The following is a 16,946-nucleotide window of genomic DNA, read 5'->3' as shown; positions in this document are numbered from 1 at the left end:
AAAAGGTTTACCAAATTCAGATAGTTACATATAAACTTAATTATTGTCTCTGACGCCGTCTTATTCCAATAGACAAAACTATAAATCTCGCGGATAAATTTTTACAAGGTGATTGGAAATTGGTGTAAAATATTTAAAGGTTTTTACTGATATATAAGCTGTTCACACACACAGATTCACCCTTTTAAACTTTTATACCTAAAACAACCTGAATTTTTAATTTAATTTTTTATGTGATATTAAACACTACATGTATACACTACGATGAAATCAGTTTAGAATATTTAAAAGTTACTCCTCCCCCGAAAACTCCTATTATTGCTTTTCTAATTATACTTTAAGTATTATAACTATTTATATTTACAATAATAATAATAATAACAAAGCTTTAATTTTTATCCATACTTATTAATACATTGAAGTTATTAACATTACTTATTTAATATAACTTGATGATATGTATTAGGTTGTCCGTCAAATATATTCAAACGGACCTCTAAAATAATATCCGCACCCAGTAGCAATTCGTCAGAGGTTTTATGGGGGAAGATATCGCGTGTGACATATTTATCGCTTCTGACGCGACACTACGCTAATTCCTCGTTGAAAGGTGACGACTTTTTGTCGGGAAGTCGATGTTTTTAGGAAACGATATCGTGGGTGCAGTCGCTGACGCTATTAAACTTTTTGTGAACCGTAAAACAGAGCAATAGGAATTTTATCAAATGTTAAAATGAATTTTCGCTAACAAAAACCAATAAATTCGCGATTGTATTAGTTACAATAAAGAAAAAAAAATATCTTTCGTTGAAATAAACAATAAACACTTAAAACGTTATAAATATACTAACACTAAATAAATAAATAACAAATTAATGAATAGATAAATAAATAAGAATCATTACACAGCTATGTTCTGCATTAGAGATCATACACGCCGATGTACATATGTATGTATTACTTCAAATAAGGAAGCCAATAACATACAGACACAAAGCCGATGATATGTTACTTTTGAAATGTATCTCTTTATCATAATTTCAGCTGTAGAACTATACCTCTATTGTTAGACATAAGTCTATCATACATTTCTAATAGAACTGTCGGGCTTCCCCGACGATCTTAATATAATCATATATGTTCCATGTTATACTTGCCATTCCACGACTTTAAGTCCCCAGCATCTGCTCTGCGCGCTATGTGGTCTGTCCACTGCTGCTTCAACTTGCCAGCCTCCTAGCCTATGTTGGTTACCTTCCTTTATCTATCAACCCTTACCCTCCTATGGGACATATTTCCATTTTCTCTAGCAAGATACAGTTCCTCTAAATCAAAAAAGCTTTATTTAAACTAAATTACGAGAAAGTAAGTGTTATGACGTTTCGTAAACCGGATACTATGCTATCACACCGTGTAATATCCCTAATTTATAAAGACCCAGGTGTATTTTGCGGTTACGTATCATATTTTATATAGTTTACCACAAACAAAGATTTATAAAAATATGTAAAATATTCATGTATTATAAAATATGAATAATTAACAAAATAATATTTACTAAACTTAAAAAAATAATAAACTTTATCAATTATTTAATTTATTTTACAGCAAAGGTTTAAATGGCATTTATCGTTCTCAATACTTGATTTAGCAACACGAAATCAATCAAAGATAATGTTTCCATCAATTAACTTAACCCCTTTAACTTCAAGTTAAAGCAAAATCAATTCCTTGCTTAACACAGATTGGAGGATCGACTTTAGTACTTAACCTACTTACTTGACATCACTTCAATACTTGTTAAGTTACAACAGAGCTTAGAATGATTTTGTGTCTAAGTTAATACTAAGTTAGTACTTAAGTAGTTTAACTGACGGTGAGTGCGAGTGATATTTGTGGACGTCAAAAGTTAGATAAGGGATAAAGTTAAACAAAGATCGCAGCGAGCCTGAAGTAAAATTTTGGAATATTTATTTTGGACTTTCGTTCTTTAAATTTTTGTAGCGACTTTAGATCAGCTCGTAAGAGAACTTGAACGTAGTCACTCAATGGAGCATTCATGAAATGAAGCCATCTCCGAAAGCACGCGAGCCTTGCTACCTAACCCTTAAATGTATGACTTTTATTTAAATTATCTTACAGATAAGTACACTACAATGCAGAGTAAAATAGAAAATATACATATCTATTTATTATATTATATTTGAATGTTGCAGTTTTTCATCGTGATGCATTAAATCAAGATCTTGAGCTAGGTGACATGCCGCTTCGATCTCACGGAATGCGCAAATAACACGTGGACAGCTATGAGAGTTTGGTCCAAAAAAAAAAACTAAATCTACACTGTAAAAACACTGGAATTTTTCTACATATCTACTAAGTAATTCAACTGATCCATAGCTAGTGTCAATAAATTAGTGTCACAACTTCTTAAGACATCATCGAGTATATTCTCTTGTGTCGGTGCATCTTCATTTACACTTACATTTTAACAGTCACATGTTTACAAAAAGGTTTTATATCGAAGTCATGTCGATGTGTACATATATTATATTAAAACACAATACTCATTATGGTTTATGTATATTTATGTATCCAAATAATAACAGTATTAAATTCGTGACTTACTTACATGTAAATAGAATGGATTGGCAATTTATTCGCGCCTATAAGAACCTGAATTGTAGACCACGACTAGCACGTGGGATGTCCACCCACAAAGTGGACACAGGACTCAGACCACGTCAAATGAGTCCTAATGAAAACCTTTGGGGAGACCTATGTCCAGCGGTGGATGTTCTGCGATTATAATTATGATTGAAAATAATAGTAGCATTGAGTAAACGTAGATTTCAAAGCTTGTGTGGTGATAGAGCTTAGAAAACTTAAGTCAAATGAATGTATTCTCGTCGAGGGCTTAAATCTAAGTAAATATGAATGGACTTTCGAAACCAAGCGCCTCGGGCTTGCGTTACGAGAGCAAACAAATAACTGAGTACACTAATGATTGTTAATCGGTTCATAGAAACAGAAACGAAACGAGCCTGTAATGCCGGTGAACTACACCCCGCCCGCGGCGTCGCTCGGTGCCTCATTACCGGCCCATTACTATGTCATTGTGTCCGTCTGTTGGGCATGCGATGCGAGTAAAAACATAGACAGTTTTGATTGCTTTTTTTGTATCTTGTTTCGGTATGAACAATGTTTAATGATCGCGCAATGAATGTCGGGATAACCAATGTTACGTTCAAATCGAATAATAATAAATTTGAATATATAAGTATTGACAATTAACAAACAAATAATTGTGATGATAATTTATTATGGATTACGATCGTTTTGTGTATCAGACAAGTCATCTTACAATTTTTTTTTACTCTGGGTAGAATACGGAACGAAGTATAACAATTAGTAATGTCGGCGGCTGTCCCACAGGCTTTTTTATTGATTCATCTATCGTAAAGCATCATATTCTGTAGATCTTTTCACACACGTATTTAAAGTAAAAGACACATGTGTGCATTCATAGGAGTGTGGTTACGAGCTTATTGATATATCTATAATTTGTATAATTAATAAATAATAGTTCCGGCCAGTGGCTAGTTCATAATAAAAACAATGAAAAGGCCTTAAGAGTAGTGTGGGGCGTTCATCAAGGTAGACTCTAGATGTAGGCCTCTTTCAATCGATCCTATTAGATGTCTTGGAGAGGTTATCCAGCATAGAAAATTCTCCTGTTGATATTATAATAATAGTGTGATATATAAGTTACTATTACTGATTTAATAAAAACACAAATCGGACCTTTGCTCTGACACCGTCGTCTGTCCGTGTGAAATCTGTCTTCTAGTGATCTCGTTTCGTCTGTTTCGTTCCAGGCCATGACGGTATCACAGAAAGAGGTCAAGGTACACCACGTCCAATAATATTTGTGTCAAGGTAACACGACAAAAAGTGTAAAAAATATCACCAGATGAAAGTCGTGCAAAATAAAACGAAATGAATGAACAAATATAACAATAATATTCTATTAATTTAAGAACGATCTTCATTTCGTAAGTCATACAAACTGGTCGGTTGAATCGATACGCAATGAGCACCGGTGTCAGGTTACACTCGGCGTTATTAGAGAGACGATCCAGTACGGTTCGCAAAGAAATGTTTTTATTATTTATCACTGGCTGCTCCGGCATATTAAGTTCTGTAAAAAGTTATTTGTCTAACACAGTTAATTAAAAAAAGAAATAAATATGACATTTACGCAGTGGTTATAGATTAAATGTATTATTAATAAACAACGTTTATCTATAATAACAAAATTTCAATTTTATACAAAGCTAGACTCTACTAAGATGCTTATAGAGGCAGTGGTAGCTCAGCCGTAGAGAACGAGCAATGCGATTATTGGACGCGGATTTGATTTCCAGGATTTAGTCTTATATAATTTAAAGTAGTTGGCGTCTTATTAAAAGACGTTTGTAACACTTTATCAATTTATTTAACACATGAACAAATTTTTATTAGCGCTTGAGTGCGAACAAAAAGGACGTGCATTCGTCGTAGGACTCTGGGGCGCAATGTGGTCCGCGACCGAGTGAAAGCGGGCAATAGAACAAAGGCGCAAAAGAAATAAAAGAAACAAAAGTAACAAAAGGTCTGCGCCCGCGTCACCGGTGCGTGCATGTGCTCGCTGCACTAATTCGGCACACTAAGTTCGCCCGTCGGCTACGCTCGCCCACAAAATCTTACACCTATTATTCATTCAGACATCACATCAGTGTATATGCGACTCCCACAGTACTCCCCCGCTGAGACCGAAGGTCACTGAAGTCGATAGTGGTTTGGAAAGCGGACAGAACGTCCCGATCTGGTTTTCCTTACTGGAACGGTTTCTTCTGTCAAAATGGGGTTGATATTTTCAAGAACAGAATTGGATAAAGTTGGAGTCTGCTCGGTTCTGGTTTGTGGTGTCGTGTTGTCATCTCTGGTCATATATGCTGGTTTCAGTCGATCTATGGCAACGGTGGACTCTCTTCGTAGTCGTAGTGTTTCGCCGTACTGCGGCCGGTCCGCAGCACCATACATGTCCATGTACGCTTCATCATACTCGTATGAGCTAACACTAACGTCGGTTCGATTGGCCAGACTCTGAATCTTGTAATAGGTGTGCGTAGTTGCGCTGGCGGCTGCGGTTGTGGTTGCGGTTGTGGTTGCGGTTGCAGTTGTGGTTGCGGTTGTGGTTGCGGTTGCGGTTGGGTTGCGGTTGCGGTTGCGGTTGTGGTTGCGGTTGCGATTGCGGTTGCGGTTGCGGTTGCGGTTGCGGTTGCGGTTGCGGTTGTGGTTGCGGTTGCCATTGCGGTTGTGGTTGCGGTTGCGGTTGCGGTTGCGGTTGCGATTGTGGTTGCGGTTGTGGTTGCGGTTGTCATTGCCCCCGGTCAGCACTATGTTGACTTCTCCTCTGCGGCATATTGCTAATCCGCTCCGTCTGCATTGCGCTCTCGACTACCGCTTCTGGATTCCATCTTAATGCTTGCTGCGTTCGTTTCGGGGTCACCAGTAAAGTAGTTGGCGTCTTATTAAAAGACGTTTGTAACACTTTATCAATTTATTTAACACATGAACAAATTTTTATTAGCGCTTGAGTGCGAGCAAAAAGGATGTGCATTAATTATATAGGATTACCACAGCTCGTAATCAAATTTCCAAAGGGTGGGTAGCAGCGTCTTCTGCATACCATAATACCTTCCTGCGATCGCCAACCCGCCTGCCAAGCGTGGCGATTAAAGTATTGGATACACTACCATAGATACACTACCAAAGATAGACTATCATAGATACACTACCATAGATACACTACCATAGATACACTACCATAGATACCATAGATATCTTTGGGGAATGTCTGTCTTGTAGCGGGCGTCTAGCAAAAGAAATATTTCACTTTAACGCTTTTTGATCAACGATACTTATTGTTTAATTCTATTGTAACAGGTCTTCTATGGTTTTGATTGTTTTAATAACCTTGTTAGGGTCGTTGGAAAACGCTGTATGCAGGCTTGCATCTAAAAGTCACCCTATGGATGTAATAATTTTAATGATGAAATTAAAAATAAAATTCTATAAAAGATTAATTATTGTTAATATAAACTCAAACGACATTACAATATACAACTATGTAAAGTAGCTGAGTTATCAAATAATAAATTGAAGTATTAGAGGGGGTGGAAAGTAATGTCGTTTTCTTAAGTTAAATTCACACGACTACATTTTTAATAGATATTTATTTCTTATCAATTTTATATAAGGCTTCGTTATCAACAACCTTTTGCCAACTAGTACACAAATTTTCAATGTTGGAGCTGTATAATATAAAATATATCGACCGAAATGAAATTACTTTCCGGTCCCCTATTTTATTAATAAGTATTGTGTAAAAATATTATAGTAAAAATGTTTATAATTTACAATAAAGCTTATAAATTAATTGTTTCACTACTGTTAAAACCAGTTTCAGTTTTTTATGGACTCTAGTTACATGATGACGCAATTGGACCTCTAGATTTTAAGTCGAAAGTCGCTAATACAAGGGTGTTCAATCTCATATTAGTTTCAATCAAATTAAGATCTTCTGGCATTCTTTTCTTAACATACTAAAGTGACCACTGTATAATAAATTAATAATGTCATTGTGACGTCATTTATTCTAGGCTCAATTCACAATGAAACTATTTTTAATACACTTTTACAAAATTATAACTGGCAGATTTCCTGAAAGAAATCGAGTATTCTGATAAGACCGCTGTTTGTGCATTTTTTAAATAAGTAACTATTTATGTAATTGTAGCATTAGAATGCTCCATATTGCTGGCCACTACGACCACAATACGTTTAAAAATTAAATTATTCTTACGCGTTCGAATGTGAAATTCAAACTTCGATTTGAATTCGGACCTCAGTAAGATAGTCACTACCATTGTCTTTGGTCAAAGTCTTCATTTGTAAATAGTCACTATATATATGTAAACACACCATCTCCATAACTCCTTGCTTTTATTTACCTGGCCATTAAAAATGGAACAGGCGGCAATGGCACAAACGGTCTCTATACCTATAAAGAAAAATAAGAAAAATTATAAATTATATTGTTTTGTTATATTATAAATGACAAAGACAATAGTAATAGGTGATTGTTCTGTCGACGGTACGTATCCAGATATTAGGGAAAGCTGCGGTTTGCGGCTGAAATGGAATCTCAGTTCGCTAACGGTACGCCGGGGTGGACAGAATGAATAAATTCATGAGTTTTAGGAATTTAGCCAAACGAAGGCACCGTACCATTGATTAGAACTGGGGATTTAATTCCGGTTAATGAATACATTGAAGCTAGCGTATGGAAATATACATCTAATACTATAAAAGTGGTGTAGCTTTACAGAGTTAGTACCCCTTAGTTCCTAAAACGAAAGTCTTAGATCATCTTGTGTTAACAGTAATTATTTACGGCGCAGAAATGTAACATAATGTTACGTTATAATACATTAATGAAAATTGATTTGTTAGGTATTATAATTAACCCTTAATAACCTAGAATTTCAATTTTGATACCAATCTTTTAAACCGAATGTTCACATTACTATTAGTTTTTTTTTTTAGGTTGGCTGTACATATTTTACTGTTGTATAATGTTCTTTCCAACGAAATTAAAAAAAAAACTATTTCTCCCTTCACCTAGTCCCTCAAGCAAACAGTAAAATTAAAAAAAAAATCACTTTCGTAGATCAGGCTACTAAGGGCTAAGACCTTGACTGCCCCACTGTTAAAAACTGCTGAGCTACGCGCGACTATTTTCGCATGCAGCCATCGGACAGTCCGGCCAGAAGCGACACACCTGTAGCAGTCTCGCTACCTTGGACTCATCCACCACGATCATATAATCTAAGGACATTCTTCTTTTATTCCCGATTAGTTTTTAATAATATTTGCTCTCATTAACATTTTTAGTGACAATGTTAAAACTATATTTGGATCCAAAGCTCGAGGAAGTATCTTTCATGCTGCTTCGCAACACACGCTTGCCCAGTGCCATCTTTAGACTTTAGAGGTCAGACCACCTGCCCAAAATTGGACTGCGGGAAGTACCACGCCAGAACAGAAAGAAACGGGCTACATTTCCACCATGACCCTTGGCCATCTTTCGTTCGCGATTAAATAATACATTTGATGACTTGACCTAATATTTACACGTCCCACGTAACAATAATTACATACTCGTAGGTAACGTAACGTTATCACGTTTGAACTGTTCTTTGCCTACTATATCTCTTAATGCTTGTTTAGACACACCGCGAGTAATCTTTCAAGTTTTAAGATTCTTGGATTAGATTACAAGATATATTTCAGTGTTGCCATCGCCTCCCTAACGAGGAACACAGGTTTCCGCCACACTTTATTGCAATACTGCAAAAATTATAATAAAAGTAGATAATCATTAAGATCAGAAAAAGAAATAATAAGATATAAAAATAACTATGATATAGAAAGAAGATAAATTTAAAATTCAGAATTGTAAATATATGAGTTTAAAAAATTTAAAAAGGATTGTAAAAGAAATTGTAAATAATGATATAAAATAAAATGTATTTAAAAATGCAATATTGTACAGAATAAAAACAAAATATAAAGGAAGGAAGAAGATTAAATGTGAGATCTTGAGACGGACAAAAGAAAAACAATTAATAAGACTATACTGAATAATTCAAAATCAAAGTCTGTCCAAAAAAAAATATTGGGGAACGAGAGTTTTCATAAATACTAGGGCCATTAAAACAATGTTACCTGTGACATCTTACGGCACAGGAACCTTATAGACCCAGTACCTATAAGGTTTTGGAGTGGAGACCATGGAACGTCAAGCGTAGGATGTCCGATCACAAAATGAACAGATGACCTGTTTAGGATGTCGGAAAAAGCCGTGAAAAACTCAGGCTACATCTAACAGATCTTAAATATATAGGTAACAGCGGGTGAAATGATGATAATGAATGAATATAAATGATAGTCTATAAAATTTTCGTTTGGTACTATAAAAGCGGTGATTTACAGAGTAATAACAAAACAGAGACAATTTTATCTGTAGATTAAACGCAATAATAGAAACTCAGTACTTTCAAGCCGCTTATTTAATTAACGCGCAGTCTGAATTGATTTAATCTACTGTCCGGTATAAGTTATCTAGATAAAGACAAGGAGGACAAGACATCGTTGAGTTAAATCACTGGAAACTAATCCGCAATAATGAACTGGTTCAAACTACTGAAACATAATGTATGTGGGATGGAAATGGTAGCTAAAGCAAGTCAATAATATTTTTCTTGAACAAAATTTATAATCATTATAACGTAATAAATGCTCAGTGGTAGCCTAGCGATAGAGGACTGGCTATCGTAGCGGATTCAATTCTCGACATGCCATCTCATATAATTCAAACTATGTGTATTAATTATATAAAATATCCATTACTCACTAACAGGTTTCCGCAGGTTTGATAGCAGAATCCTAAGTATACCAAAATACCACACTGGGATTGCCAACCGCCTGCCAAACGTGGCGATTATGGTAAATCCCCACATACGTATCTTTAGGGGAAACCTATGCCTTCCAATGGGCGTCTATCGACTGAAAAGAGAGAGAGACCCTTCAAGACTTTTCTGGCCCATCTGCAACACGACTAAATAAGCCAGTCATTTGTCACTTCAGTTTGCATAATTTAACACATAAATTGACTTATTTATATATCAATCGCATTTTCCTTGTTTCGAACTATGTTTTATTTACTTTTATATTATTTCTGAAACCAGTGTGAAGATTGAGATTTTTTTTCATAGTAGTTTTTATAATTATGTATAATATCGTATTTATTATTAGTTTGTATGCTATATATATATATATATATATATATATATATATGTATGTATATTTGTGTATACATATAAATGTTTTAGTTTATATGTACACGTTAACTATCCGTTATTCATAAATCTCCTGTTTCCATGTTATGGTTGTCTGGTAGAAATTAACTCGTGTGATAAGACCGACCACACATTTTTCTTTACCATAATATAATTATGTATATGTTTCTTAACGTGTACAGTAAAGAATATTAAATTAAACAATATTTTTTAGAAAAACTTTACTTGTTACATAAAGTAATTTATCAATAGCAAATCAACAATAATTTTTCTGTAAAACGCCTACTGCTTGACATAGACTTGCCCATAGGTCTACAATAGAGCCCATTGTAAATAACCTGCCTCCTCCTCGACGACTTTAACAAGGTGTGCAATATTAACACCTGTGAATATTTTTAAGCTTTTTATTTTGTTAAAATATTTCTTCGAAATACTGTTGAAGACACCTTTTACTGGAAAGTTACGCTGCTTTCTATCATTTTCTGACAAAAAAAGAACTTTAAACATTTGACGCAATCAAAACCAAATGAGAAGAATGCCCGAAGAGGTCAATTTTTTATTACTTACTTGTCGGCATTTGACCAACGAGAGAGACGACCAGAGAACACAGAAACTCAATTCATTTTCACTATATTCGTTAGTGTAAGTGTTCGTAAGTGTAAAAACTCCTTTATAATATCATAACATTTATTTTGTTTTAAAAAATAAATTAATTATACTACGATTCAAATACATTAAACGTGTGTGTACTGTAAAATACGGGATAGTACATCCTATCCAAACACCGAGGGTTTCTGAAATAACAAATTTGGTAAAAATAATATAGTAAGAAAAATTGTTTTAAAAATCTTGCAGACAGTATTCTGCGAAAAATTATTAGCCTATTGCATTCTCGTAGAATAAATAAATTAATGTATAATATATTGGAGATATAGGTGTAAAATCTTTAAAATATTTAGTGATAATTCAGCTATTAATTCACCCTTTTCAAGCTTGTAAATCAAAAACTGATCACTCTTTATATAAAAAGAATAAAATAATATATTCATATTAACGCGTTTTAGAAGTGTAGTAAATTTATAATATCGTTCAACACCAGAATTAATTTATCTTTATCTATAAAATAGCAAGAAAATCCCGGAGTAAACTCAAGTACGACATGAAACAGATTTCAACTTAGATTATGAATAGTTATGGACGTTTATAATATTTGTAAATAAGGAGGCTTTAAATGGAATGATAGGAGAATATTCGTGGATTATCTTTATCTAGTATCCTATAGATTAAATTTAGCATTACTATTCAATGGTATTTAGTATCTGTTTACTTAAACATAATGTTATCGTAACACGTTTGAACTGTACTTTGTCTGTTTTGCCTACGATTTCTCGAAGCGTTTGTGTATGAATACAAACACCTCGTGCATCCTTTTATGTACTAAGCATCTTGTATTAGATTCAATGATAACTTTAACTAATTTCGTTTCGTTATCGTCATCATTATTTCACCCAAAAGATGTCCACTGCTGGATATAGTCCTCCCCCACAGATTTACAATAAGACTTACTTTAAACAACGTGTATCAAGCGTCTTCTAAAATTCATAACAAAGATAGACCATACCGGTTATGTTGGTATATGCGCATTTATCAGCGAGCTGGCGGGCGGTGCACTTTATTGCACGACTACTGCTAGATAGCGGAAGTAGCTATATATTAATCCTTTTCTTACTTAAAAACCGTACATTTTTAACTAAAATATGTATATTACTAGACCAAATCTTGTTATATAAGAGACAAACTTTTTTTAAAAAAAATTCGGACCATCTATGACTTTGTGACAAATGTGTTTACAGAAAAAAACTCTTTCTAATCATTTAATTTTTTTTAGACTTTGGGGTAGTTCATGATGCTATTTTTACCACAATATGTCTTTAAACGTTTGTCTTTATTAGTTACATTATAAAACACAAAAAGTGTATGTCTGTCAAAGATTGAAAGATTTTTTAAGCCTTATAAAATAGGTATAGTTAAATTCGCGTTGTGTAAATGATACTACTTGATTAAAAATATTTTAAAATTAGAATTTGAATTAATATATCAACGTTTTCACGCTTCGAGGTTAATTTTAATCATTCATATATTGTTTCATTTCCTATGGACATTATTAATAGTTATTTTATAGCTATATTTGCAATGAATATGAATACATAGGTTGGTATTGCTGTCAAATGCATCTTCTTATTCACAAGGACTATACTCTGCATAAACGCATTTAACTTAGCCGAGCTTAAGTTCTCGCTAAAATTCGCACCCCAACATCACTGTATAGGAAAGACTACCGAGTCAAAGCGCAATTGCAGTTAAGTTACCGTAAGTATATGCTGTAAAAGAGTAAGTGCATAATAAGTAAATATAAGTTAAATTTAAACTTCATTTGGCTTCCATTATGATCATAAGCTATATTTACTTATCTATAATTATAATCCAATATACTCTCTTGTAGCATTTGACATGAATCCCTTGTAATGTTTCGCCTAATATCTTTATAAATTACACATAAACTCGGATCAATCGATCCATGATCGCATCGTTATTGCCATTTTAGTGAGTAAATTATCGTAAATAAACAGATTTATTTGTTTATTTATTGAAGCATAACTATATGAAACACATACAAATTCCAGTATTCCCTTGACGTTTATGACAGCATCGGGTTTATTAATATTTAATGACTTGGTGTTACAAAAGTAATAAATCAGTTGTTGATGTAAATGTCGATATATATAAATATATATAAACCTTAATAAGTTTGTGTATTCTACCTTGTGGGAGGACGCTCTACGCTGCGTTTGCTAGTCTGTGGTCTCCACTCTAGAAACTTAAAGTCCCTGCTATCATGCAGGTAATGTGTCCTGCTTACTAACACTTGGACTCGCCACTTTACGGAACTATGTCAGTTAATTTCATTCATCTAGAGATCTTTACATTTCTGATTCAATTTCGTAGAGGAATCCTGACCATAGCCCCTAAGTCTCATTTAGCAATTGTAAGCTTGATAATGAGGCCCGAGTGAGTAACCAAGCTAGAATAATACTGTTATAAAAATGCGAAAAAGTGCGGAGTTTATAGTGAAATCACAAATTTAGATAAATACATTTTAGTCCAGTCCTTAAAGGTTTTTAGGTCCAGCTTTTCACGGGGCACGGGGGGTTCTCTGAGTACTTTCACTGGTTTAAGCTCAAGCATGCTGGTTAGGCAGTAAGGTTAGCGAGGACTCTATGGCCTCGCAAATCAAAGACAAGGAAGCAAGACTAACGTTCCTAAAAATGTGCACAACGAATACGAAAAACGTGATAAAAAGAAACAAGATTTGAGCTAAAATTAAAAAGATTGTAAATAAAATTGTAAAAATAGGCAAGTAAATAAATAAGTCAATAAAATAATACACCAATACCTCACTTTGCGTCGTGGTTACGTTCCAAAAAAACACGACGCAAATTGAAACGCCGCAAAGTGAATTAAGAATTCTATAGTAAACCATGTAAAGATCGAAGATAAGTTCCAGAGTTACAAAAATACTACTTTTTAAAAAGAAAATTGAACAAAGTAAATATTTAAAAACAAAAATGATATAACTCTGCCAATAAATAAATTGGAAGAATAATTACCTTTTTTGTAACTAGAAACAACACGTAAAAATTAATATGAAATTATTATTCTCTTTTAAAAAAGACACAAGACACTACATTACAATAAACTACGTAATTAAAACTGAACTCTAAAATTAGTAAAACAAAGTGAAAATAAAACTGTATTCATATTGCGTTGTTTTTAGTTAGAAAGGGAATCCCCGAGTTTTGATGGCATGGCGCTATTAGAAACAAGTGTTGCGATCTTTTAGAAAAAATAAAAAAATTTAAAAACAAATTAAAGACCCAAAACAACGCAACCTCGAAAATCTAATGACGCACAATGAAAATTAGTACTAATTAAGCAGCGACGCAACTTCGAAAAAAATCGCAAAACGAAACGACGCAAAGCGAGGTATTTGTGTACATATAAAAATATATACCTAGAATAGATCAAAAATGTTATAAAGAATAGAAACAAAGAAATCGTAATAGTTAAGGTATAAGGAGAAGAAAGAATAGTATCGATTAAAAGGAAAAATGAGTTTGAAAGGGAAAGAAAGAAGAATTGCAGAAAGAAAGAAAATAAGGGAATGAAGGATCATAGGAGGAACAATAGAAAAGCACAAACAAATATTAAATGAAAACAAAGTCCCTGTCCCACAATATATAAGGGGCACAAGGGTCCCCATAGAAAGAGCCCTATAAAAAGAAAGGTAGCGGTTTATATGCCATTTGTATAAACAATAGTCATATTAGTTTCTTTAAAATTACTATAGTTACTTGACCTCTTACTCTATTTTGTTATATTAGTTAAAATTACTTTTTATCCCTAAACTTTTAGTACTATCTAACGCTGCATGCTGGTGCAAATATATATTTAAAATGTAATCCACACATCATAAGGTTTGGGGCCTTGTGCAGAGTGTTTTGTTAAGCATTGGGTAATATTTAAATTTCGAATGTTAAGAAAAATTAAAAAATTATTATTATTTTCATAGTGAGAATTAATAAGATGATTTCGTTGACACGGGATAGTAGATTCAAAATTATATGCTGCCTAAGTTTCTTAATAAGACCAGTAATATATATATATATTGAAAAACATACAATACCGTGTTACGTTACGAACAAATACGTTAAGCTGTTCGTCGTTGATTTAAGCAGGCATATCTACTCGTTTACCGAGACAGCTGCGGTGTTCTTTTTTTGAACTGTCTGTGTAAGCTGACGTTTTAGCAAAACGATCTTCCGAACAGACCAGTTGACATCAGGATTCGATGTCGTTGACCCGTCGCGAACTATCCGATGGATTCTCACACGGCTTTTGTTTCACGAAGCCAGTCTTCGTGATCGTTATCTGTGATTTCGACTTAAAATTTAGTAAATCCTAACTTATTTATATACAGGTTGATTGGTTATAGATCTAAAATCTATATATGGGCAAATGTGTAGCTCATTTCGTCACTATTTCGCATATGACTTCCCAAAGATAGCTCATTTGCTATCAATTACTTATCCCCTACACCCTATCCAAAAATAAATAGTTCTAGATATAACAAATATCGTGTTGTTAATATAGTAAGCAAAAACGTTTTCAAAATTAGAATTAACCATTGTTAACTACCTCTCCCTGCAGACCTTGTACTGCCAGCAGTTGTAGTCCGGTGTATAAAAATAGAAAAAATAAATTGGAATAACATATATCAGAGTGATCACTTTATACAGGGTGATAAAAAATATTTGAAAAAGCTTCAAACCTTTTACACCTATGAATCATCACCTTGTATATGTCAATTCATAATTAATAACGCTTTTGTACATCAAGGCCGCGATAAAGCTCGTCTAGACACAATACTTAGGCATAAAGTAATAGTAAAACATTTCAGTTTTACTACTGATTTAAAAATTCACGGTAAACAATTTTATGCAGCTTTACCGAAAAGCACGCAAACTAACAACTCCATATAAAAGACATCAACGAGCACGAAGCGCCCAGAACGTAATAAAATAAGATTTTGTTATCAATTCTAAGAGTGTTTATGCTATAATATAATTCAACATTACTTTTATTTATTACTCTTAGACCATAACTACGATATAAAAATCTTATCAATTCTTAATAAATGCAAATTTAATGAATATATCACATCTATGAACATTTCTAAAAAAAACTGATGAAATGCGATTAAATGCATGAACTTTAAAATTCTGTTTTATGTGTATAATAACCAAACTTATTTGAGTACAATATCCTTCTATCTGTGACCATTGCATGTTACCAAGATGACTTACGGCACTGAAACCTGGTGTGACATCACTGGCCTCATTGATGAGGTCACATTCGTTCAACGAGCCATGGTGAAAAATTACTCAGTATTTCTTTATGAGATCGAACTAAGAATGAGGACATCAGTAGACAAAGGAAAGCAGCCAATATATCTTAGCGGATTGGCAATTTGAAGTGGCAATAAGCAGGCTATAGCGCACAGAACTGAACTGAGTGGAAACTTCGAAACGGCCAACGTTGCAACGGACGTAATTTAATCGTTCAGGAGGGAACTTTATGAAGCTTCTTACGTTAGGATCTTGAGAAGAGAATCACGGCATGAACAGCAAATTGAATGAACCTAATCAAATAATAATGAATAGTTATCGTTATAGTGAAAAAAAACAAAACATAGTCAATCTCAAAAAAAAATTTCGTCAATCACGTTAAATCGTCATAAATGAAATAACATATTTCCTTAATAAACAGCAATCAAAGACAATTCGTTTGTGAGTCGGACATTAATGTGGCAACATCCAATGAGCGATGATTTCGTGTGCCGAATAGTGGCAATAAAGAAGTGATTTATCTCGAAGTTCGACATCGGATACATTAAACTGTCGATATTAGTGTTACCGCGACGCCCCGGACGCCGTCTCGTCATCGTGACATTCACGCGCATCGTAAAACAACACTTGATTGCATTCAAACAGTTTCTGATTCCATATTTAACTTTTTTTTATTTTAACCAAAACTTATTTTAAACCACATATAAATATATGATATAGATATATAAACAAACATAATATAAGTTTATAAACCATAGTCATTGACCCCTGTTTATTAATGTTTTTACTTGTTCTGTTATTGATTGACCATAATTCATTAAATGTTTTCAGTGAGATAGTTATAAGGTAGCAATTGTAACTAATTTTATATGTCTATGCTTCTAGTTTGTACTTTCTTACTACTTTTTGTTACTGTTTATCTCCAATAAAATAAATAAATAGATAATAAATAGACTGTGTTTTGATGTGTTAATACAACACTATGCAATTCCGCATTATTATTTAATTACGA

Source organism: Battus philenor, unplaced genomic scaffold, assembly GCF_028537555.1.
Source record: "Battus philenor isolate CCGP_79_NKW_IND1 unplaced genomic scaffold, ilBatPhil1.0.hap1 SCAF_24, whole genome shotgun sequence".
Classification (NCBI taxonomy): Eukaryota; Metazoa; Arthropoda; class Insecta; order Lepidoptera; family Papilionidae; genus Battus; species Battus philenor.
Note: the sequence above shows the minus strand (reverse complement) of the source record.